The following is a 24,125-nucleotide window of genomic DNA, read 5'->3' as shown; positions in this document are numbered from 1 at the left end:
TACTTGCAGTCGTAACGTTAGCGCTCTACTGCGTTCTCCACCATCGACGTAGCTTCGATCTTGATTCTCGCATACTACCTGGTTTGTTACAGTAACCTGTTAAGTTTCGGGCAGGATATGACAAAAAAGTTCGATGCTGAATTCAGCGCTACCTGTCCTGTGCAAACTTGCTTATCTCTGCATAGCTACTGCACCCTGCATCCACCTGAACCTGACTACTGTAGCAAACCTTTGTCCCTCAGTTTTTATTACTTCCCTCCAGCACGTTTCTCACCTTTACCTCTTATGCAGAATCCGCAGTCAAAGTGGAAAGTACGAGGGCTGTCCAGAAAGTAAGTTACGAGCGGTCGCGAAATGGAAACGACTATGAAAATCCGATAAAGCTTTGCAAAGATGTGTTGGGCAGTGTCTCTAGTATGACTCTAGGTAGAATTATGTCGCTCTTTTCATTCCTGAGCTCTTAGTTAGCGCGTAAAGATGTTATAGAAAATAGTGTCTCCCGCCAAGTACGAGGGCCTGGTGAGAATTTTCCCCTGAAGCTATGCAACCAACATTACATAACTGTAGTGCGGTTTCTTCTTCAAGACAATTCTCCGCCTCACTCTGCAGGGGCAATGAAGATGTTCCTGCATCGTTTCAGTTGGAAATGTTTGGCTACCCACAATACAGCCCGTAATTGTCTCCCACTGAGTTTCATCTCTGCTCAAACGAACCGCTGGCTATGAAGACAACATTTTGGCACAGACAACGAGCTTTAGGCCAGCGTAGAGAATTGGCGGAAAGCACTGGCGGCTGCCTTCTATGATGAGGGTATTGGAAAGTTGGCACAACGCTACGACGAATGTCTGAGTCAGAACGGTGACTACGTAGAGAAGTAGCTGAAAGGTGTAGCTAACTGTTACAAATGAAACATTTCTGATTTTCACTGTGATTTTCATTTCGCGATCAATCGTAACTTACTTTCTGGACAGCCCTCGTATTATCTGTGAGTAGTTTGGAACAAAAAACTGTCGCTGCAGGGATGTTCTCTACATAGCTCTCTCTCTCTCTCTCTCTCTCATACTCGTTCTCTCTCCAACTCTGTTTAAGATATATCTCATTCGCTCTTAATATTATGCCGGAGAGCTTCGCAAAAGCGATCGGGATCACTTCGGGCAACTCGGCCACGCGTGCAGCCTACACAGCCCCTGCTCGGCGCAGCGTCATGAACTCGCCCTGTCGCGCTAACGGACGACACCAGGCGGCGATACCAGCGCTAGCAGAGGCCGTCACTTTCAAGGGACATATTCGCATCCGCCCTTCGACCATAGATACTAGTAGACTGGCCTTGCTGTGCAGAAGCTGTAGGGCTGGTGTGGCGCCAACATAAACCACGTGATGTTGGCAAAACGTGGCGGGATTTCAAATGAGTGGTCTTCCATCCTATGTTTGTATCGTATTTTACGCACATTTCTCAATTGACTGCCAAACGCTTCCAACAAATATTACTTTTTTATTTGCGAAAAATTATGTCAGAACTACATTTGACCTGGATATGTTCACAGTACCATTTATAAAATCTAACAAATACATCGAACGCCCCTCTGGTGGGCAGCGGGACGAAATTACTATAAATTATCAGTTAAAGTAGAATGTCGTTAAAATTCTTTTAAACAGTAAGAGTGGGCTCGTGTCAAAACTTTAAACATTGGATTCGCCGCGTTTTGAGCTCTAGTCGCTTATAATATAAAGTGGGATATGGGAATTATATCAACTATAGGTGTCAAAATTGTCGACTTTAGGAGCAGGTCCATTTTAGAGTATCAGTTTTAGGTGCACTTCAAAGGTTCAGTTCCTACTATTTTTACAAAACTTTATCGGTTTCAAAAAAAGATAATTTAGATGAAAGGTGAGACTTTTAAGTTTCAGAAAATAATTTTGGAGCCTACATTTATTTAATAGTATTAGAAGGTAGAAAAAAATTATCTTCATGTGTCGACTATAGGTGCTCTTACCTTATTATAATCTCACTTGTATATACAAAAAGGCGCTTATGTGTGCAGATGGCTTAAAGTTTTTCCGTTTCAGGGCCTGTATCCAAAGCTGCCTTCGGTTTTCATCCTTAGGGAACCTATGAGTAGGAACGAGAAACAGTTATACTTACTTCTGTAACCGAATTATCACAGATACTTTCCAAAATGTCATATGAGTCTGACTTTACAGGCATCACTTTCAACACTATAATTTACGTGATACTCTATTTCAAGTGTAAAAAACATATAAAAGTCACTTCAGCAGATTTCAATAAACGCATCTGCACTATCATAGAAACACTTACACGTGAAATGTAATGCCATTTCCCCTGACAAAACGCTGAGTACAGCCATAAGCGCAACACGAAACAACCATGTTTTACCAACATTCACGTGAGTTTAGCCCAGAGATGTTGGAGCCACGAAAATGACGTCAGGGCCAGTCTATTATATTTATGGTCGAAGCATCCGCCACACATATGACCATAAAATGTTGCCGGGAATATTCCGCCGCCGGCCGCTATAAAGGTGAGCGCCAGAGCTGTACAGGTCAGTTCTGCCGGCTTCGAGAGCATCTCCAAGCCTCTGGACGGGTGGTATTCAACCCATCGTCTTAGGACACACTCGCAGTCCGTCGTAGGGATCGACGCCGCTGCATTTACTATTCGTCGTCGTTTTCCTTGGTGCAATCAGGCTGTATCCAGGATAGACTTTCCTGTTGATATGCTGCCATTATTCAGGAAAGCCTCATCAGACTTAGAATATTTTCCATACAAGTATATTTGTCTATGAAGATCCTAATTGCGTTGCCTCGTCAGACTCTGGAATCAACATAGTCAAGTATTGATACATGTAAGGCTCTGTAATTATGATTTTGATATTATCGTCGAAGCAGACGTTTGTTTCTTTGGTCACTAAACTTTTGTAAACTTCGATCGCTGTTTTCCCTGTGTCGGTGTGAGCGAGTCATCACTTAGTAACTGGAGAAGTGAATGGTGTGTAACGAAGTTACAGACGGCTCATTACATCTACATACATTATTCTTTGCAGCGGACCACATGGTTATAATACCCGATACTACATGACTCGATTGGTCGAAGAAGAAGTCAAGAACCGAGTCCTGAAAATGAATTTTCCGTAAACAGAGTATATGGATGTAGGATCTGATGAAGGTCTGCGCCGGCCGCGGTGGCCGTGCGGTTCTAGCGCTGCAGTCCGGAACCGCGGGGCTGCTACGGTCGCAGGTTCGAATCCTGCCTCGGGCATGGATGTGTGTGATGTCCTTAGGTTAGTTAGGTTTAAGTAGTTCTAAGTTCTAGGGGACTGATGACCTTAGATGTTAAGTCCCATAGTGCTCAGAGCCATCTGAACCATTTGAAGGTCTGCGTATTAATGGGAAGATTCTTTTAGTCCACGAAGACTTCAGATACTTTGGATCTGTGTTTGCTAAGCATCTTCATTGTGGAAAGAATACAGAACACCGAATGAACCGGGCACGGTCGGCTATAAAACTAGATGATATGTATGAAGGATCAAATCCATACGGAATGACATTAAAAAACTGATTTTTTATGCAACTATTGAGAAAAATACACTGTGTATCTCAGAACTATGGAAGGTTACGAAAAAATGAGGAAACATTGCACTATCCGAAGATGTAGAGGAAACAAACTGCAGTGTCCTGCAGTTCGAGCGAGTGCAACCATTAAAGAAAAGTTGAAGATGGGAGGTATTATAGACAAGATCGACGGTATTAATATCGTAGAAGGGTGGAGGAGGAAAGGTTGAAGGGTGTGGAAATTAAATTTAATATGAAGATGAATCAGCCGTCTTGTCTGATTTCAATTCCCTATTAGCATATAAGAGAATTCTCACCTGCAGATCTTCTGCCCACGGATGGTGGAAGAATGGGATGACGACCTTACGGCAGGTGTTTTTGCCGGAATTACTGAGATAAAAAGGGACCGTGGAAAGGTCGCAAACCAGTAGCAAACAAACAGTAAATTAACGAAATAATTGTGTACTTAACTTTTAGAAACTCATCTGGACGCCAAGTAGCCTTGTTGAAACATGTGATGGCATCAATCAGAAATTCTGGATTATTCGTCGGATAACCGATCGTCAATAGAAAATTACAAGCGACAAGGGGAAAAAAGAAATAGAAGATCATCCAGACATTAGATGTTCCTAAGTAGTGCAAGGTGAGAAACCATTAACAGTAACCTACAGGAGATTTACTGACTGGGCGCGGATAAGAGATGTGAGGTACAGATGAGCAGTGAGTGTGGCAGCTGTTACCGCATCGGCATCGCTGTGTGTGTTGTGTAGACAGGTCGCGACACATGCTGTGTGCTTGCGTAGTTACGGCAGGGAAGATACCTGTAGGCATGGGGATATTCTCTAGGCGTATTCGAGATTCTACCATGGTGATTTTGCACATGGCTCATTTCAAAGTAACGTAAGCCAGTTCACGTTAGTTATAGATCAGCTCGTAGGATACACTGTGGCGTGCCAACTTGTGAAGTAACGGGCGAATTGTGACGCCCAGAAAATATTCTAAGTTGAGAGTTGGCGGCCCCCGCTGGGGCCGCTCGGCAAGCCGCGGCTCGTTAGCAACCGCGTGATGCCGCACAACGGCCGGACCACGTGGTCCATCGGCCACGTGGCTACGAATTCTGTGGTGATGCTGTGTCGATGAAGGAGACATGCAGGGAGTGCCAAAGATGGCGGACTTCGTGAAACCTTAATGGAGAATCGTAGCCAGATTAATCATGATACCTTAAAAAGAAACGTGTACATTACCATTACTTGCACGACGATTCTGATGCTGTAATCAGATTTTCAATATCTTTATTAGTTTAAAGTTTAGTATCTAACGATAAATTATACAAGTAACACCCAGCAACGAATTTCCAAAATCTAAACGGTTCATCCTATTTTGTCGATCGACGAGTCTTCAGAAAGCTATTAGTGTGAACCTAAATTGGTACAAATTACAGGCATGTAACTTGAATAGTACATGAGTAATTGGAGTTCGAAGTGGCTGATTACTATCGATCGTGTCAGGCCATAAGTTCTCCACAGTTACACGAAAAAACGGTAGCAGCATGCTTATAAATATATTTATTCGTCTTTGTCTCTGTTTATATCCGATATTTATTAATCATGAAGAAATTGGTTTTAAAAAGCACAGAGACATTAGGCTACTGGCCTACCTTTTGTTTCTATTTCTTTGATGTATGTTAATTTGATTTGTTTATGTATTTAATAATATGTGTTAGAATGTGTTTATGGTTCAGCCGTAGGAATATTTATTCAATTTCAAGTTATTTAAATGTAAATCTGGTATTTCAAATGTGTGTCACTATGTTTGGGAGTGTGCATTGGCTTGAAGACATGGCGGGGGCGCTCTAGCCAATCACAGAGCTCGTTAATGGAGAGACTGTATGGAAGTACAGGGGAGGACACGGGAAAGTGCAGGACAGTATGGCAGAGGACACGGGAGGTGCTGGATGAAGAGTCCTGGACACTACAGCGCGACGGGCGCACAGTCGTAGGAAAGACTTGGAGAGTGGAAGAGTTGGCGCGTGGGAGATAGAAATATTTCGTTGTGCCGACTTGTTCACTTGTGAGATTTTCGTGGCTTCTGCAATGAAGACATTGTATGCGTTTAGAAGCGAATATCTCGCGAACTATGTTGTTGTTCATAACTAATTACGTGAAGTAGGAATGTATTGTTTCCCTGTTACTCAACTTTTATTTAATTGCTGGACCATCGACACTAGTAAGTGTTTTACAGTAATAATGGGCATTCTTAAAGGTACTTCTGCTATCGTACCCATCATTTGAAGTCATTAAAATAGTACCTGCAGAATTTATTTAATTGCAATCTTTCATTTATAAGTTTCTATATAACATTCAAAATTCGCAATTGCCGAGTGATAGGAACCTTTGACCATTCGATTCATGTGTATATTCGTTTTGTATACTGTAGAAACTGCAGTATTTGGCTTGTAATGCGGCAACTACGTATCCCACGCCCTAGACAACGAAACCAGCCAAACTTTTTAATATTTCAACTCTGAGTCTGAAGATTCGTAGTTGAGGGCCACACCACATCATTTCATCTTATTTGAAAGCCCGAAAACTCATACAGAAACACGTTCCTGTAACCAACCGCAGCGCTGACCAATCGTGAGGCTTTTTATCCGGAGAGGTGGGGAACACTTCCTGGCGCTTAGGCTAGACCAAGGAGGTTAATCACCTCCTGGGGCCAGACATCATGTGGTAGCACTAAGGATGCGACACCCACCCGAAAAATGTCTCGTTTCACTCTGGTGTGTGCTTGGGTACGATTTGTTCCTTACTGATTTTCTCCATCTTGCGGCTTTCTTAAATTAGTTGTTTGGGTGGTATTGAAACTAATTCAGCCACACCATCCAGCGACATTCCGCACAGATAGCACAAGCTGACCAACCCTTAACGCAGTAACCGCCTGGCGCGGATTTTGTCGCCCCGCTGGCGGGGAGTACACTTCTCCTCCGCTGCGAGGCGTTCCTTTGCACAGGTAGGCGACACTACACACTGTAGTAAGTGAAAGTGTTTCAAATGAAATGGTGAAACTCAAGTATTCTATTCGCAAAAGAGTAGTCATGCATTACACATATGTGTCTACGAATTCAGCATGTGCAATTTCGAAAGGAATTTCCTGGTGTTCATTTTGCTAATTGGAGTACGATTGATCGATCGATAAATAAATTTCGCGGAACAAGAAGTGTTCTTGACAGAAAACGTGGACAACCTCGTACAGTATCCACAGAAGAAACTCTGGCTAACACTGGGCAGGCTCTGAAAAGGTCGCCTAGAAAATCATTTCGTCTTTGGCTCTGTTCAAACGGCTACGAAGTTACTGATGTTACGCACCTATAAAATAACTGCAGTGGAAGAACTTAAAACGGATGACTATGCAAAAATGTGAATGGATTCTGAAAAGTGTGATAGACGGAGAAATTCATACCTATCTAACTTTCTTTTTGGATGACTCATGGTTCCTGCACCTGGATATATTAGTTCACAAACTAACCATTACTGGAGTTCTGAAAAGCCTAACGTAGTACACGAGGTATCCCCGCATGATCAAGAAAATAGGAGTGCAGAGCGCTATTAGCGGTGAGACAATAACAGGCCCTATTTTTTTCCCGAGTAAAATTAAATGTGAGAGGTATGTGGAAAACATTTTGTGGTATTTTTTTCTGGCGAGCTAACTAGAGAGAACATGCTTTCGCGACCCTTCAGCAATGCTCTTCGGCGGCACATACAGCCAACTTTTCACTACGAGAAATGGGTGACGTGTTTCAAAATAGAGTTATTAGTAATAACATGGCCTCCTCATTTCCCCAATTTAATCCTCCGCGATTTTTATCTCTGGGAGGAGTACAAAAGAGAAAGTATACAAATCACAACCACACTTTAAATGAACTTAAAAATAACATTCGTCAAGAAATTACTGCCATTTCTCAGAGGGAACTGCAGAGCGTAACGAGCAATTTCCTAAGCAGGTATCAGAAATGCTTGAACAACAAATCGAGGCAGTTCCATTATCCTCTTGCTAAATACAAGTCAGTAATTTACTTTTGTTTTTAAGTATTGATGTTACGTTTGCGATATTGCAGTACCTGTGTTGTTGGAAATAATTTGCTCTTGTTTTGAAGTGTTTGTGTTGCGTTTACGATATCGCAGTGCTTGTGTAGATAGAAATAACTTACGCCACAATGCATGCTGTACCGTAACTGCGGAGCTCCTGTCACCCTCGCCGGGGGCATAGCAGCCGCACGCCGTGAAATCAATTGCGTTAACTAGTTCTGGCAACAACCACCAAATTAAGAACCAGAATTAACTTCTGAATGAAAAAGTTTTCCACTGTTTTTTATTGTGCAGACTTTCACAAGACGTCCCAGAAAAACTTTTCGCCATGGTTCGAACATATGATTCATTTCCAGATTCCTTCACTTTTAAGACAGTTCTGCGGCTCACTGCTGTCTCACAGTATTTTCGTCTCAATCGCCATGATAATGACCAGGCAAAAAGTGCTTAGTTACTTATCGACTACCCAGAACACAGGGGCATTTGCAATGTCTCACAAGGCAGCAGCGATGCAGTCACGCCTGTAAAAGCAGATTCAGACAAATGCGAGATAGATTACATTTCACACGAGGAAGAAGTGCCTCTGAATTATCCAGCTGGGAAAACGGTAAAACAAGTTACGTGGAAATACTAATTATGTGACGTATACGGTGTATCACTTCAGCAAGTCAACAGTCTGAATGACAAAGAGTTCGTAGCTTAACCGAACTCAAAATTACGCGACCGACGACAGTTTGAATGTGTATCGCAAGCAACTTTAAACATTACTCAAATCGCAGAAAAAGCTTTCCGTATCAATGAAAAACCAAATTTTGGAATCGAAGTTGCTTCAAGTACTCAATGGTGGTGCATGAAACGTAGTTAAAGAACTCCCTCATAGTATTCCGTCTTGTCAGTCTGTCACAGAGAAAAGTGTACACATATTTTTGACAAAAGAGTGTGTATTCAATTGAGGAAACGTAAATGCCAGCAAGATATGGACGTCACTGCTAAAAGTGGTAGTGCAGCCGTAGGCATGAGAAATGCAGTAAGGTTACTCTAAAAACCAGTCACCAAGCAGATAATTTATTTCTTGTATTTTTCGTTAGTTATGCTATGTAAATTTAAAGAGAGTTACAATATGGAAAATTAACAGGCGCATTAAAGACGTTAAGAAGTAAACAGAAGTACGCATTTGTTATTCAGTACAGTCTGCAGTTCTCAGATATCTGGCTCACAAAAACTGAATGGGTATTATATGTAAAACAGTTATATCTAGAGCGTGCATTACTTATCACAAAAGGAAGTGCGAGGAAGATTCACTCGTATTATGAGAAAAATAAAAATCTATGATTTCAGTGACGGGCTTACGAACGTCTTAATTTTATTTCTTTTCTATTTCCAGGAGAAACCAGGAAACAAAAACTGCAGTTCATCGTTTAAGCAAGAAGATACCACATGCGCATATGGTTCCGTTCACTTCCTCGTAAACGAGGATTTAATAGTTTTGCCTGTAACATCAATATCGATTGTAAGTAGGTTATACTATGTAACTATGTGTATGTGACTATGAAGTGGTTGTTCTTTACTAATTAAGGTCATTGATTTGTGAGAGGAAATTAAAAGTTTGTTATGTATGTATTGTAAAAGCTGTAAGATGTTAAAAATTAATGAAATTTTATAATATGTGTCTGTTCATAAAAGAGAATTTGTATCTTGGAAGCTGGTTCATGCTTAGGGAATTTGTACTGTAAAGTACAAAAGCTGTAGCGAACCCCCTCCGCTACGGAAGTGGCTTGGCGCACGGTAAAATGTAGTTTTGGCGGTCGATCTGGGCGGCTACTTGGCGGGAACGCTACGCAGTCAGTGGCTAGCCGTTGTACGGTAAACATGGAGGGTGAAAAGTGAGGCATATGGAAAACGTTTTACATGGAAATTTGTCTCGGATGTGGGTCGGCTGTTGCATGGTGCCTTTGGTATTATGGAATGGCTCTAAAACGAGAAAAATCCGCCGCCAAGAAGAAATTGTAAAGAGCATTCAACATCAAGAGTGTGAGACCAGTTAGCCACCACATTACTTGCCACCACTATTGTTCCGCTGCTCCGCCAACTTCAGGAACACAGATATGTATTATAGCATGGACCAGTATATTTGTGTGATTATTTTTCAATAATAATTCAAGTGCTATAAACCTGTGTTTGAAACTTAAAGTTATCCTAATCATGAACCAATGCAGGATCCCGTTCTAAATGTGCAGAAACCGAGTATCCTGTTTTAACTAAATAGTGACTGGTTTCTGTATTAAATGTGCTAAAGTTCAGTGCCAGAGTGTGTAAATGTTGTTATCTGAAATACCTGCTTCACAGGTGGTGAAAAAGGCACATAAATTGAACTTAAATGAAACGTAAATTTGTATTGATTGTTACCACGGTCTATTTTCTGAGGTTAATTGAACTTTGTGTTTGGGTAATTTGCTTTAAAGGATAAAAATATAAACTATTCCAAGTGGGGTTAGGAATCAAGAGCAGTGAATTGCACTTTGGTTTTGAGATTATCACAGAGTTTGCTTGGAGAGACAGTAGCAGTTTATTGATCTCCACCATATTTTTCTCTTTTAAGAAAGATAATTGGGATTTTCTTTGCTACTAAAAGAAATTTGTGACATTTCTAAAAATGAGAGTATAAAAGTGTATGTACAGTATTACTTAATTCATTGGTGGTATTTATGTGTTAGTTAAGTCAGAACTCTTTTCATGCCTAACTTAAACCTAGTGTTGCCTGCAGTAACATCTCAGTGCTGTGTTGATAAATGATTGCAATAGGAAATATTATTATTGACAGGGAAGTACCATTTATCGTCCTATGATTACTAATTTGTGCAAATGATAACTACTGCGACCTACAACTTAGTTCGCCCTGTAGTAGTGTGTATCTACTGCTCTATTCAAACTGAGTGTCAATGAAAATCACTTTAGCTGCTCATATCCAATTTCCTTGTACATAACGTTTCAATTTAATATGCTTAATTAGGCTGGCGACCGTTTGTTGTTCCATTCACGTGAACTTCACTACGTTCATTATCCCCAAAGTAAAGTCTGATAAGTTTTTCTATTAATTGCCATATATACGAAATTACTATTCGATACCCTCTGTCCATTAGGTAAACATACGGTAAAACAATTAAATGTCCTCCCAGAGGGTAACGCTAGTTTGTGAGAGCGTTATACTTGGCGAAAACTTGCGAAATAGTGTTATATGCCCATTGCGCTGCTGTAGCCGCTTGAGTCCAGAATGGCACCCGCCGCCAAGCTGGCGGTACTTTCTTTCTTCAGGGCTTTACTGCGGTGACTGCCGCAGTGTGGAGGCACCCACTGCCGAGTGGTGCAGGACTTGGAATGTGCCGTGAACTCACAGCACCCACAAGGTAGTTTTTTGGAGTGGGGCTAGACTTGGGGTATGGAGTATTTTTAATATTTTGGAAGGCGAATGGGGCTTGTAACTAGCCATAAAAAAGCTCCATTTCCGACCTTGTTAAAAATCTGCGTAATAACGACTTTTAAATCATTTTCTTGAACGAAAAATCTGATTACACTATAATTTTTGCTTTCCCTGAGAGTTAGCGTTGAGGAGGGGGTGAGAGTGGGAGGAGGGTTGCCACGACACCCCTTGCCCCCGGATATGAACGCGTTTGGCACACATCACTGTTTTGAAAACTACCTTTTTCTCTTGCAGTGTCCGCCTACTTAGCTGCGTAGTAACACCGCTCGCTTTCCATGCAAGCGGGACCGGGTTCGATTCTCGACCGGGTTGGAGCTTTTCTCCGCTCGTCGACTGGGTGATGTGTTGTCCTCACCGTCATTTCATCCTCATCACCGGCGCGCAAGTCGCCCAATGTGGCGTCGAATGTAATAAGACTTGCACTTGGCGGCTGGACTGCCCCAAACAGTGGCCTCCCGGCCAACGATGCCATACGCTCATTTCATTTCATTTCTCTTGCAGTATGTGATCGTAAGTGACGGATATTGTACATTCCTAGAGCGATCTCGTTCTTAGGGAAACACCTTATACGGATTACTGCTATCTATGATGTTATGACATAGCGATGTTGTACTCTAAATTCTTCTGAAAATTTCGAAGCTGTGCGAGCCTTTTCTCTGGAGGTATTGCTGTATAACGTCAACAATGCCCCAGTGGTAGTGGTCACGCGCCGTCTTGCTGCGTGCGGAGAGAAGGAGAGTCACTGTTGGACGTCAGCATGGAGCGGTCGATGGCATTCGTGTCGCAGATAAACAGTGTGAATAATTTGCAAGAAGGTACAACTGAGAACTAAAAGTGTTACTTAGATTCAAAGGAGGAAAATGTTTTGAGTACTTTAGTTATTTTACGGAAAGGCACGCGGAATTAATCTTAAGATTTGCGGTTGAAACAATATCGTCTTTGAGTGTCAGTAACTTTCGTGGAAGAACATGTTCAGAGTACAACGCAAAATGATTGCCTCTGTAACTGAACCTGAGACGCCAAGTAGCTATGGTTATTTCAATAGGTATGAGATAAGAGCTCAACTGCTGACACAAGACCAGATGAGTTCAGGTATTGTTGGTAAGGAGACAGTAGAACAAAGTAATTTGACTTGTACTGTTATTGTTTCAAAGCGACATTTTTCCTCTTCTCATTAAAAAACTAATATCGGCAAAGTGTAAAACATAGGTCTTCGTGCTAGACATATAGGCAGGGTTATTTCGTGACGAAGCGTGTTCTCCCAGTAAACCTACCAAACACGAGTCCGACAGCCGCAAAAAACCTAAGTTATCAAAACTAAGGAGGCCGGGACAGACTTGTTACGCTTGTCTCAGCGACAGGACACAGTTAATAATTTTCTTCCGTAACCGTACAGCCGTATTACGAGTATAACTTGTGACGCTGGTTGCGGCGAAATGAGGTATGGAATAATATTATTGAGGCACGGTCCTCAAAGCGAACTCACTTCATATTGCCAAAACAAAATCCCGTTAAACATTCTTTTGAAAGGCTCCCAATTGAACTGCCAAGCATCTAAATCTGCTGGGTTGTTAGACAGCGTCATATTTCCTCTAAAGTAATAGACGTTTCGACCCATCTGCTGGGATCTTCTAGAGGATATCATTCAGGGTGTCCACTATTGTATTCTAGCAATAGTGGACACCCTGCAGAACATCTTGAAGAAGATCCCAGCAGAGGGGTCGAAACATCCATTACTTTATAGGAAATACGATGCGGCCTAACAATCCAGAAGATTTTAACTTTAGTGATAACGGCCACGAAAGCCTGCAGACTCCAAAGCATCCGTCCAGGTGCCGCTGGGAGTTTGAGATCAGAGGGGGCGAAGTTTGAGCGGTGGATGCTCAGTTAACGCGTATCAGCTGTCCACTGAAAAACATGTATGGTGCAGATCCCTTGGTTGTAACGCACAAAACCTGCGCTCAAATGTGACCTTGACATAGACTTTTATCCTTTTGGATGCACGGAATGGTAAATGCAACAGAAGAGCTGTGAAAAATGTGTGCCGCTAACTCTGAATGTGCAGAGAAGTGGATTTCTCTCCAGTCTGCGTGATGTCAGCGCAGCCGATGCATGGTCTTTGGCCTTTGGCGAGGCTATGCTAAGCGCCGCCTCCGGTACATGAGTTATCTGTTGCGCCGTTGCGCGTTACTCGCGACACCGTCCAACACTCACTACTCCCGAGAGCGACATTTTCCACGGTGCACAAGCGCTACGTGTGTTCCGCACGTTGCTGTTTCCGCCGCACTGCATTTCGCTTGGCTGCCGTGCAACCGGTCTGCGCTCTAATGGCTGCTACAGGCAGGAATATTCTGGTGGCCTAGTGGGGGACTGGTGTCTGTGTCGCATCGGCTGACGCAGCCGAACTGCGCGTGAGCCCTACTACACGGGTGGCGCAAACGGGGATTTTCACATCCTGCGTCAGGTGACCGGAACATACCGACTACATAGCTGCAGAAGCCGCGTCCACCTGTAAGTGTCTGCCTACCAGAGGTAGTGACGGACTTGGATGTGGCGAAAGCCGGGCGGCGAGCAGCTATCGAGCATCACAATGCGCTGCTACTTGCGTTTTTGTTGTATCTACGGTACTTTTGCGATAAAAGAGATGTTGAAACTGAGAAAAGGACTAAAATGCTTTGGTAGAGCAAGTGTCTGTGTTATGGGACAAGACTACATACAAAAAGATTCCAGTGTCACAAAGAATGCCTAGAGAGAAGAATGCGCAGCTCTTAGCAAAATTTGTAGCCCTAAACACTGAGAACAAAAAGGCGTACAGTGAGTCTTTAAATTAACGATATCAATGAGGGTGCTTCTCAGATGGAGGTACTGAGTTTACTACAGAATATTCAAAGGCAGTAAAAAACTGAAAAAAGGGCCAAATCTTTTGTGAAATGATTTATCTAATGGTAAGAAATGAAATATATTAGGGAGCTTTTGAAGCACTTTTGAATGATGCTCAAAGTTATGTACAGCAGCTGAGATGTTCATAAGTTAGTGACGTAAGGAGACCACTAAGTGAAACTCCACCAGATAAATATCCTCTAACACTCTTTAAAATCATAACAATAAGCTAAACATTGAACTCATTTGCTGCACATGGTTTCAAGCATCATTCTAAGGCACGCTAATCTATTTAATTTTTTACTTTTAGACAAATCATTTCACAAAATATTAGACCATTTTTCACTTTTTTCAAGTTATATTCAGAGAGCGTGAAATAAAATACAGTTTAATATCGATCGACATTCACGAGCATATATATCAAGAGAAAGCAGAAAACGTTCAATTTACACTGTCATTTGATATTTTTCACAATTGACGCTTGACAGCAGCTGTTCGTGAAGTATTTCAGTGTTCCCTCAAATACCAGATTAGGTTTTTCGGAATTAGCCCAATTAATTTCACGAAATTAAACCTTTCTTCAGCAAACAAGACGGCACACCGATTAATTTGATACTCCATTTGTTCATTTCCCACTCTTCGTTTGGCTATGAAAATTAGTACAAAAATCGGTTGAGTAATTTTCCTTCAAATCACTATTTAAGTTTTTTCATTACCGTGCTTAATCTTAAGCACTTAAATACTTTCTTTTGTAAAACTGATCAGTGTGAATGCTCTTTGTCTATTTCTCTCTCTTTGCTTGGCTATAAAAATTCATACAAAAATGTTTCCTCAAATCACTAATTAACTTTCTCTTAATTATTCTGATTATTTTGAAGCTATTAAATACTTCTTTGCAAAAATTAACCTCACTCTGGCCAATCTGACACATCATTAGTCCATTTCCCATTCTACATTTAGCCACAAAAATTCGGAAAAAATCCGTTGTGCAATTTTTTGGGAGTCTTATTTTCACTCTGCTTAAACATTTGCCCAAAAGCGCTTGCCATGTTAAAATGTTAGCAATTTCAGTCCCCAGAATGGCAACATCTTATAAAACTGGCAAGGAGAGCAAAATTTTCCAAAAGAGCGACTCCCATGCCATCTTTCACTTAAGTTATTCCACCCAAAATTCAAAAGCAAGAAGAAATTACAGATTCACACGACTTTTGAGATGGATATGAAACTTGAAATTTTTCACGGAAAAGTATTGCTTACAATAGTGAAATAGCTAGCATTTACATAGCCTGAATTCCATTCCTAATCTTCGAAATTTTGCAGCAGTAGACGTTTCTTTCAGAAACAAAGGATTTTGCCGGGACTTGGAGCGCATATATCCAATACAAATTTAACAACTTGTCCCTGTTGCTCCTTTCCATCAGCAGCTGAAAATCACAGAACGACTCTCGTTTTTGAACAAGTCGATTAATTTAACAGACCCTCGGGGGCTGTTGTAGTTGATAAAAAATGTACAAAGCACGTAATCGCTTGCGATCCAACATCGTTGAAAGCTTTGCCACGACTATCGCAAGAAAACAAATGCCAGTGCAGAGCAGAAGCCAACAGTAATGTTCTAGCGCACCATACTAACATTTTCACACGTCTCCCTGTTGACGAACGAAGATAGATATCAGCATCTTTTCGAAGCCAAAAACTTTTTCAAACTTCCAGCTCCATTTTGTGAGCTGTAAAGCAAGGTCTCAAACGTACTGAACGGGGTGTAACATGCAGTCAGGTTTCTTCGGTACAACGTTTGTGAACCAATTCACCAATGAAGAGTTTCACGAAGGTCGCAGTAAGGTAAGTTGTTCATTACGAAGCTAGTATTTTGTCCTATCACATGTAAGAGATTCATTAAAAATTTCGTATAGGTAACATTTCCCATATTTTGCGGTTCTGAACCCGAATCACAAGCTTCAACATCGATTTTCCAATCAATTTGTGTGGGAAGTGCATCGTGTTCTCGCTCACGCACAGCTTGTAAGATAGTGCATAACATAAAACTTTACATTTTTTTAATATTTCAGTTCATTTTTCACATTTCCTGCTTTTAATGTTGCCAAGAGTGAATTATGCACGTGCCTCTAGGAAAAACGCAACAGTGTTGCTCAAGAATGTATTCGTACATGTTGAAAATTAACTGACAGATTCGCCTAATGCTGATAGTGTTGTGTCACTGCTGTTAACGTGTACCAGGCATGGCAATTAAAACAAAATATCGATTTTTGCATCAATATCGTAGAAACGTATTCTCCATTTGTGAACTATCGATATTCATGTTGACTTTTGAAATTAGTTTTTGAAAGTAAAGGAAAACATCATACTGCACACTCCAGTTGATTCAGATAATGTAAAAAGATTTTGTAACTAGAAGCACGTGTTCTCTGACAGCAGATGTTTCCTCACTTCCATGAACCTCTGCATGCTGATTGTCATACACTGCAATAGCTCTAACCTGGTTATACAAAAACATTCGTGAGTCTTCGAAAGAGAGATTTCTTAAAGAAAAATATAGCGACTTCAAATTAATTATCCTTTTTGTAAGTTCAATTGTAACTTCCTGTAAAGTTTTTCATTAATCTAGTTCATTTTATAACTCACTTTACATATTTTGTATCATTTTATCGATGTTTTCAGGTCAGCTTAGTAATATTTTTCCAGGTATTTTAGGTGATCAATATACGGGCCCTGAGGTTAAAGATCATTTTTTTATGTTCATAAACTCAACGGCCTTGTCAAAGAGGGTGGAGGAGCGGATAGAGGTTCAGGGCACTCTCTTGTCCTAGGGGTGGGAAATTGCCCCTAAAGGCGAAGAATCAGCAATGATCAACGACATGAGGATGCAGAAGGCAATGGAAACCACTGCATTAAAGACACGTAACGTGTATCCACAGGACATGTGGCCTGTAATTGAAGAAGTGTCATTATGATCTCTCCATTGGCAAAAGATTCCGGAATAGCCCCCATTCGGATCTCCGGGAGGGGACTGCCAAGGGGGAGGTTACCATGAGAAAAAGATTGAATAATCAACTAAAGGATAACGTTCTACGAGTCGGGGCGTGGAATGTCAGAAACTTGAACGTGGTAGGGAAACTATAAAATCTGAAAAGGGAAATGCAAAGGCTCAATCTAGATATAGTAGGGGTCAGTGAAGTGAAGTGGAAGGAAGACAAGGATTTCTGGTCAGATGAGTATCGGGTAATATCAGCAGCAGCAGAAAATGGTATAACAGGTGTAGGATTCGTTATGAATAGGAAGGTAGGGCAGAGGGTGTGTTACTGTGAACAGTTCAGTGACCGGGTTGTTCTAATCAGAATCGACAGCAGACCAACACCGACAACGATAGTTCAGGTATACATGCCGACGCCGCAAGCTGAAGATGAACAGATAGAGAAAGTGTATGAGGATATTGAAAGGGTAATGCAGTATGTAAAGGGGGACGAAAATCTAATAGTCATGGGCGACTGGAATGCAGTTGTAGGGGAAGGAGTAGAACAAAAGGTTACAGGAGAATATGGGCTTGGGACAAGGAATGAAAGAGGAGAAAGACTAATTGAGTTCTGTAACAAGTTTCAGCTAGTAATAGCGAATACCCTGTTCAAGAATCACAAGAGGAGGAGGTATACTTGGAAAAGGCCGGGAGATACGGGAAGATTTCAATTAGATTACATCATGGTCAGACAGAGATTCCAAAATCAGATGCTGGATTGTAAGGCGTACCGAGGAGCAGATATAGACTCAGATCACAATATAGTAGTGATGAAGAGTAGGCTGAAGTTAAAGACATTAGTCAGAAAGAATCAATACACAAAGAAGTGGGATACGGAAGTACTAGGGAATGACGAGATACGTTTGAAGTTCTCTAACGCTATAGATACAGCAATAAGAAATAGCGCAGCAGGCAGTACAGTTGAAGAGGAATGGACATCTCTAAAAAGGGCCATCACAGAAGTTGGGAAGGAAAACATAGGTACAAAGAAGGTAGCTGCGAAGAAACCATGGGTAACAGAAGAAATACTTCAGTTGATTGATGAAACGAGGAAGTACAAACATGTTCCGGGAAAATCAGGAATACAGAAATACAAGTTGCTGAGGAATGAAATAAATAGGAAGTGCAGGGAAGCTAAGACGAAATGGTTGCAGGAAAAATGTGAAGACATCGAAAAAGATATGATTGTCGGAAGGACAGACTCAGCATACAGGAAAGTCAAAACAACCTTTGGTGACATTAAAAGCAACGGTGGTAACATTAAGAGTGCAACGGGAATTCCACTGTTAAATGCAGAGGAGAGAGCAGATAGATGGAAAGAATACATTGAAAGCCTCTATGAGGGTGAAGATTTGTCTGATGTGATAGAAGATGAAAGAGGAGTCGATTTAGAAGAGATAGGGGATCCAGTATTAGAATCGGAATTTAAAAGAGCTTTGGAGGACTTACGGTCAAATAAGGCAGAAGGGATAGATAACATTCCATCAGAATTTCTAAAATCATTGGGGGAAGTGGCAACAAAACGACTATTCACGTTGGTGTGCAGAATATATAAGTCTGGCGATATACCATCTGACTTTCGGAAAAGCATCATCCACACAATTCCGAAGACGGCAAGAACTGACAAGTGCGAGAATTATCGCACAATCAGCTTAACAGCTCATCCATCGAAGCTGCTTACAAGAATAATATACAGAAGAATGGAAAAGAAAATTGAGAATGCGCTAGGTGACGATCAGTTTGGCTTTAGGAAAGGTAAAGGGACGAGAGAGGCAATTCTGACGTTACGGCTAATAATGGAAGCAAGGCTAAAGAAAAATCAAGACACTTTCATAGGATTTGTCGACCTGGAAAAAGCGTTCGACAATATAAAATGGTGCAAGATTCTGAAAAAAGTAGGGGTAAGCTATAGGGAGAGACGGGTCATATACAATATGTACGACAACCAAGAGGGAATAATAAGAGTGGACGATCAAGAACGAAGTGCTCGTATTAAGAAGGGTGTAAGACAAGGCTGCAGCCTTTCGCCCCTACTCTTCAATCTGTACATCGAGGAAGCAATGATGGAAATAAAAGAAAGGTTCAGGAGTGGAATTAAAATACAAGGTGAAAGGATATCAATAATACGATTCGCTGATGACATTGCTATCCTGAGTGAAAGTGAAGAAGAATTAAATGATCTGCTGAACGGAATGAGTACACAGTATGGTTTGAGAGTAAATCGGAGAAAGACGAAGGTAATGAGAAGTAGTAGAAATGAGAACAGCGAGAAACTTAACATCAGGATTGGTGGTCACGAAGTCAATGAAGTTAAGGAATTCTGCTACCTAGGCAATAAAATAACCAATGACGGACGGAGCAAGGAGGACATCAAAAGCAGACTCGCTATGGCAAAAAATGCATTTCTGGCCAAAAGAAGTCTACTAATATCAAATACCGGCCTTAATTTGAGGAAGAAATTTCTGAGGATGTACGTCTGGAGTACAGCATTGTATGGTAGTGAAACATGGACTGTGGGAAAACCGGAACAGAAGAGAATCGAAGATTTGAGATGTGGTGCTATAGACGAATGTTGAAAATTAGGTGGACTGATAAGGTAAGGAATGAGGAGGTTCTACACAGAATCGGAGAGGAAAGGAATATGTGGAAAACACTGATACGGAAAAGGGACAGGATGATAGGACATCTGCTAAGACATGAGGGAATGACTTCCATGGTACTAGAGGGAGCTGTAGAGGGAAAAAACTGTAGAGGAAGACAGAGATTGGAATACGTCAAGCAAATAATTGAGGACGTAGGTTGCAAGTGCTACTCTGAGATGAAGAGGCTAGCACCGGAAAGGAATTCGTGGCGGGCCGCATCAAACCAGTCAGTAGAATGATGAAAAAAAAAACTCAATGAATTCTCACTAGGGACAGTTACTACCACTGCTCACCCCCACCCCCCCCCACCCCCTGCCTCTAGCTTTAATCAAATGTCAGGAACAAAACTGAAATTATTACATTCTCGGTAGCAACGGACTTTAACCACAGTATATCCTCAAATAACGCTAAACGCAGCCATCGGCTACAATGTGCTCCAAAAATACCGCCGCTGTCAAAGGCAGATGCCGCAACTCACCGTTTTCAACAACTATTTAACGCGAGCTGACAAACAAAACAGTGTAATATTAGAGTCGCGATTCCCGCTGTGCATTCGGGGAAATGCATTCAGAAGACTTCTGGGAACCTTTGAAAATGTTCGTTGTAGTTGCTGATGGAATGCCACGTAGTGTCCTAATGAATACGAGAAATATCTCATGGCAATTAACTACCTTTTGTAGTTTGTGAAAAAATTATTCTGACAGTATGTGCGGAACTCAATCGCAGGGTTCCATCGGTCACTGGAAAACATACTGCAACACTATTCTGTGCTGTTGTTAATGACCAGTTCACCATTCGAATTATCATTTATTATGTACAGGTTCTACGAATAGCCTTCCGCCTTAATTTCTCACATATGCAAAACACTGCTAAATATTGTAGCGCTGTACCGATAGTTAACAATTACAGTTAAAAATCGACTTTTAACTACGTGCTTTCGCTGGCACCGCAACTGTCGCTGACACCAGTAAGGAATTCATTAATTATGGCGGACACTGTATCTTATGAAGGGTTAATATAGCGTCGCACACCGTCTAGAATCCTAGAGGTTGGCGTATGGATACAATTCCGCCGAAAGGAAAAGTAAGACCGCAGTTTAAGCAGAGCGATATACCTTTTGGGCCAGGATGAATGGACTCGTCCATGACCTTGAAGTGAGGGAGAAACGAAATAGTGCATCGAAAAAGGTATGCCGGCCGCAGTGGCCGAGAGGTTCCAGGCGCTTCAGTTTGGAACCGCGCTACTGCTACGGTCGCAGGTTCGAATCCTGCCTCGGGCATGGATGTGTGTGATGTCCTTAGGTTAGTTAGGTTTAAGTAGTTCTAAGTCTAGGGGACTGATGGCCTTAGATGTTAAGTCCCATAGTGCTCAGAGCCATTTGAACCATTTGAAAAAGGTATTGTTTCAATATTAAATGTACATAGCAAATTTCTCGTTGTAGCTGATCCAAGTGCATGTAAGTGTTCGTCACCATTAGTGTTACCAATAGAATTTTAAATACTTTTGCTATGAACACTGACATATATGACTTCACAGACAGGAAAAAGTTTACAAATACAGGGCTCTTGTTGAGAGAGGTCATGACGATGGTTAGCCGAACGCAGATCATGTTCCTGTTGGAAGGCGAATCTTAGTCGAGCAATCAACAGTTCATTTCATGTTGACAAGTGAAATGAGTAAAATCACTTAGGAAGTAATTTTTTTTTGTTTTTTGTTTTTTTTTGTTTGGTGAACAAAGGTTTTCTTTTGAACGGTGCCTATAATTACTGACGTTAGATCAGATATCAGATGAAGAAAGCTCATGGTGTTCCAGTGCGTCATTGCTCTATTGTAATGATAACTAGGGCTATCCTAATTATCCGGCTGAAAGATATTCTCAGTGTTGCTTTAGACAGTCGCGGATGGCCTGATGTCACTACTGAGTGAGTAAATGTGATGGCATGGAGAATTCTTTGATGAACGGTGCCAGGCAGTATTTAAATCTCCTGGGGTTTCGTGTACGAAGTTCGGCGTGGCAGAATATTTTAGACAGGTGTCGTTAAATGTGTGTAACGCTCGCCTGGATACTTGATCTCCTAATGCTGTCGCGAGCTCTACAGAGTACGTTGGAATGACGATTGTTCTGAATTAGTGGCTTTCATGAAGCTGATGGAACGCGCATTTCAGGTTATGAATATGATACGTATACCAACACAGGGCCTCAAAATTATGAAGTGTTTTTACCACACGAGTTAGGTAATTATTTACCGGCGTCTCGTTTCATTCAAAGTGTACGACTGTGTTACCATAAGGAGCACAACGCCAGATGTTGCGAAGTCTCGGCGAAGCTGGTGTGTTGTGTAGGCTACATCTACATCTACATCTACATTGATACTCCGCAAGCCACCCAACGGTGTGTGGCGGAGGGCACTTTACGTGCCACTGTCATTACCTCCCTTTCCTGTTCCAGTCGCGTATGGTTCGCGGGAAGAACGACTGTCTGAAAGCCTCCGTGCGCGCTCTAATCTCTCTAATTTTACATTCGTGATCTCCTCGGGAAGTATAAGTAGGGGGAAGCAATATATTCGATACCTCATCCAGAAACGCACCCTCTCGAAACCTGGCGAGCAAGCTACACCGCGATGCAGAGCGCCTCTCTTGCAGAGTCTGCCACTTGAGTTTATTAAACATCTCCGTAACGCTATCACGGTTACCAAATAACCCAGTGACGAAACGCGCCGCTCTTCTTTGGATCTTCTCTATCTCCTCCGTCAACCCGACCTGGTACGGATCCCACACTGATGAGCAATACTCAAGTATAGGTCGAACGAGTGTTTTGTAAGCCACCTCCTTTGTTGATGGACTACATTTTCTAAGCACTCTCCCAATGAATCTCAACCTGGTACCCGCCTTACCAACAATTAGTTTTATATGATCATTCCACTTCAAATCGTTCCGTACGCATACTCCCAGATATTTTACAGAAGTAACTGCTACCAGTGTTTGTTCCGCTATCATATAATCATACAATAAAGGATCCTTCTTTCTATGTATTCGCAATACATTACATTTGTCTATGTTAAGGGTCAGTTGCCACTCCCTGCACCAAGTGCCTATCCGCTGCAGATCTTCCTGTATTTCGCTACAATTTTCTAATGCAGCAACTTCTCTGTATACTACAGCATCATCCGCGAAAAGCCGCATGGAACTTCCGACACTATCTACTAAGTCATTTATATATATTGTGAAAAGCAATGGTCCCATAACACTCCCCTGTGGCACGCCAGAGGTTACTTTAACGTCTGTAGACGTCTCTCCATTGATAACAACATGCTGTGTTCTGTTTGCTAAAAACTCTTCAATCCAGCCACACAGCTGGTCTGATATTCCGTAGGCTCTTACTTTGTTTATCAGGCGACAGTGCGGAACTGTATCGAACGCCTTCCGGAAGTCAAGAAAAATAGCATCTACCTGGGAGCCTGTATCTAATATTTTCTGGGTCTCATGAACAAATAAGGCGAGTTGGGTCTCACACGATCGCTGTTTCCGGAATCCATGTTGATTCCTACATAGTAGATTCTGGGTTTCCAGAAATGACATGATACGCGAGCAAAAAACATGTTCTAAAATTCTACAAGAGATCGACGTAAGAGATATAGGTCTATAGTTTTGCGCATCTGCTCGACGACCCTTCTTGAAGACTGGGACTATCTGTGCTCTTTTCCAATCATTTGGAACCCTCCGTTCCTCTAGAGACTTGCGGTACACGGCTGTTAGAAGGGGGGCTAGTTCTTTCGCGTACTCTGTGTAGAATCGAATTGGTATCCCGTCAGGTCCAGTGGACTTTCCTCTATTGAGTGATTCCAGTTGCTTTTCTATTCCTTGGACACTTATTTCGATGTCAGCCATTTTTTCGTTTGTGCGAGGATTTAGAGAAGGAACTGCAGTGCGGTCTTCCTCTGTGAAACAGCTTTGGAAAAAGGTGTTTAGTATTTCAGCTTTACGCGAGTCATCCTCTGTTTCAATGCCATCATCATCCCGTAGTGTCTGGATATGCTGTTTCGAGCCACTTACTGATTTAACGTAAGACCAGAACTTCCTAGGATTTTCTGTCAAGTCGGTACATAGAATTTTACTTTCGAATTCAATGAACGCTTCACGCATAGCCCTCCTTACACTAACTTTGACATCGTTTAGCTTCTGTTTGTCTGAGAGGTTTTGGCTGCGTTTAAACTTGGAGTGGAGCTCTCTTTGCTTTCGCAGTAGTTTCCTAACTTTGTTGTTGTACCACGGTGGGTTTTTCCCGTCCCTCACAGTTTTACTCGGCACGTACCTGTCTAAAACGCATTTTACGATTGCCTTGAACTTTTTCCATAAACACTCAACATTGTCAGTGTCGGAACAGAAATTTTCGTTTTGATCTGTTAGGTAGTCTGAAATCTGCCTTCTATTACTCTTGCTAA

Source organism: Schistocerca piceifrons, chromosome 6 (genome assembly GCF_021461385.2).
Source record: "Schistocerca piceifrons isolate TAMUIC-IGC-003096 chromosome 6, iqSchPice1.1, whole genome shotgun sequence".
NCBI classification, from domain to species: Eukaryota; Metazoa; Arthropoda; class Insecta; order Orthoptera; family Acrididae; genus Schistocerca; species Schistocerca piceifrons.
Note: the sequence above shows the minus strand (reverse complement) of the source record.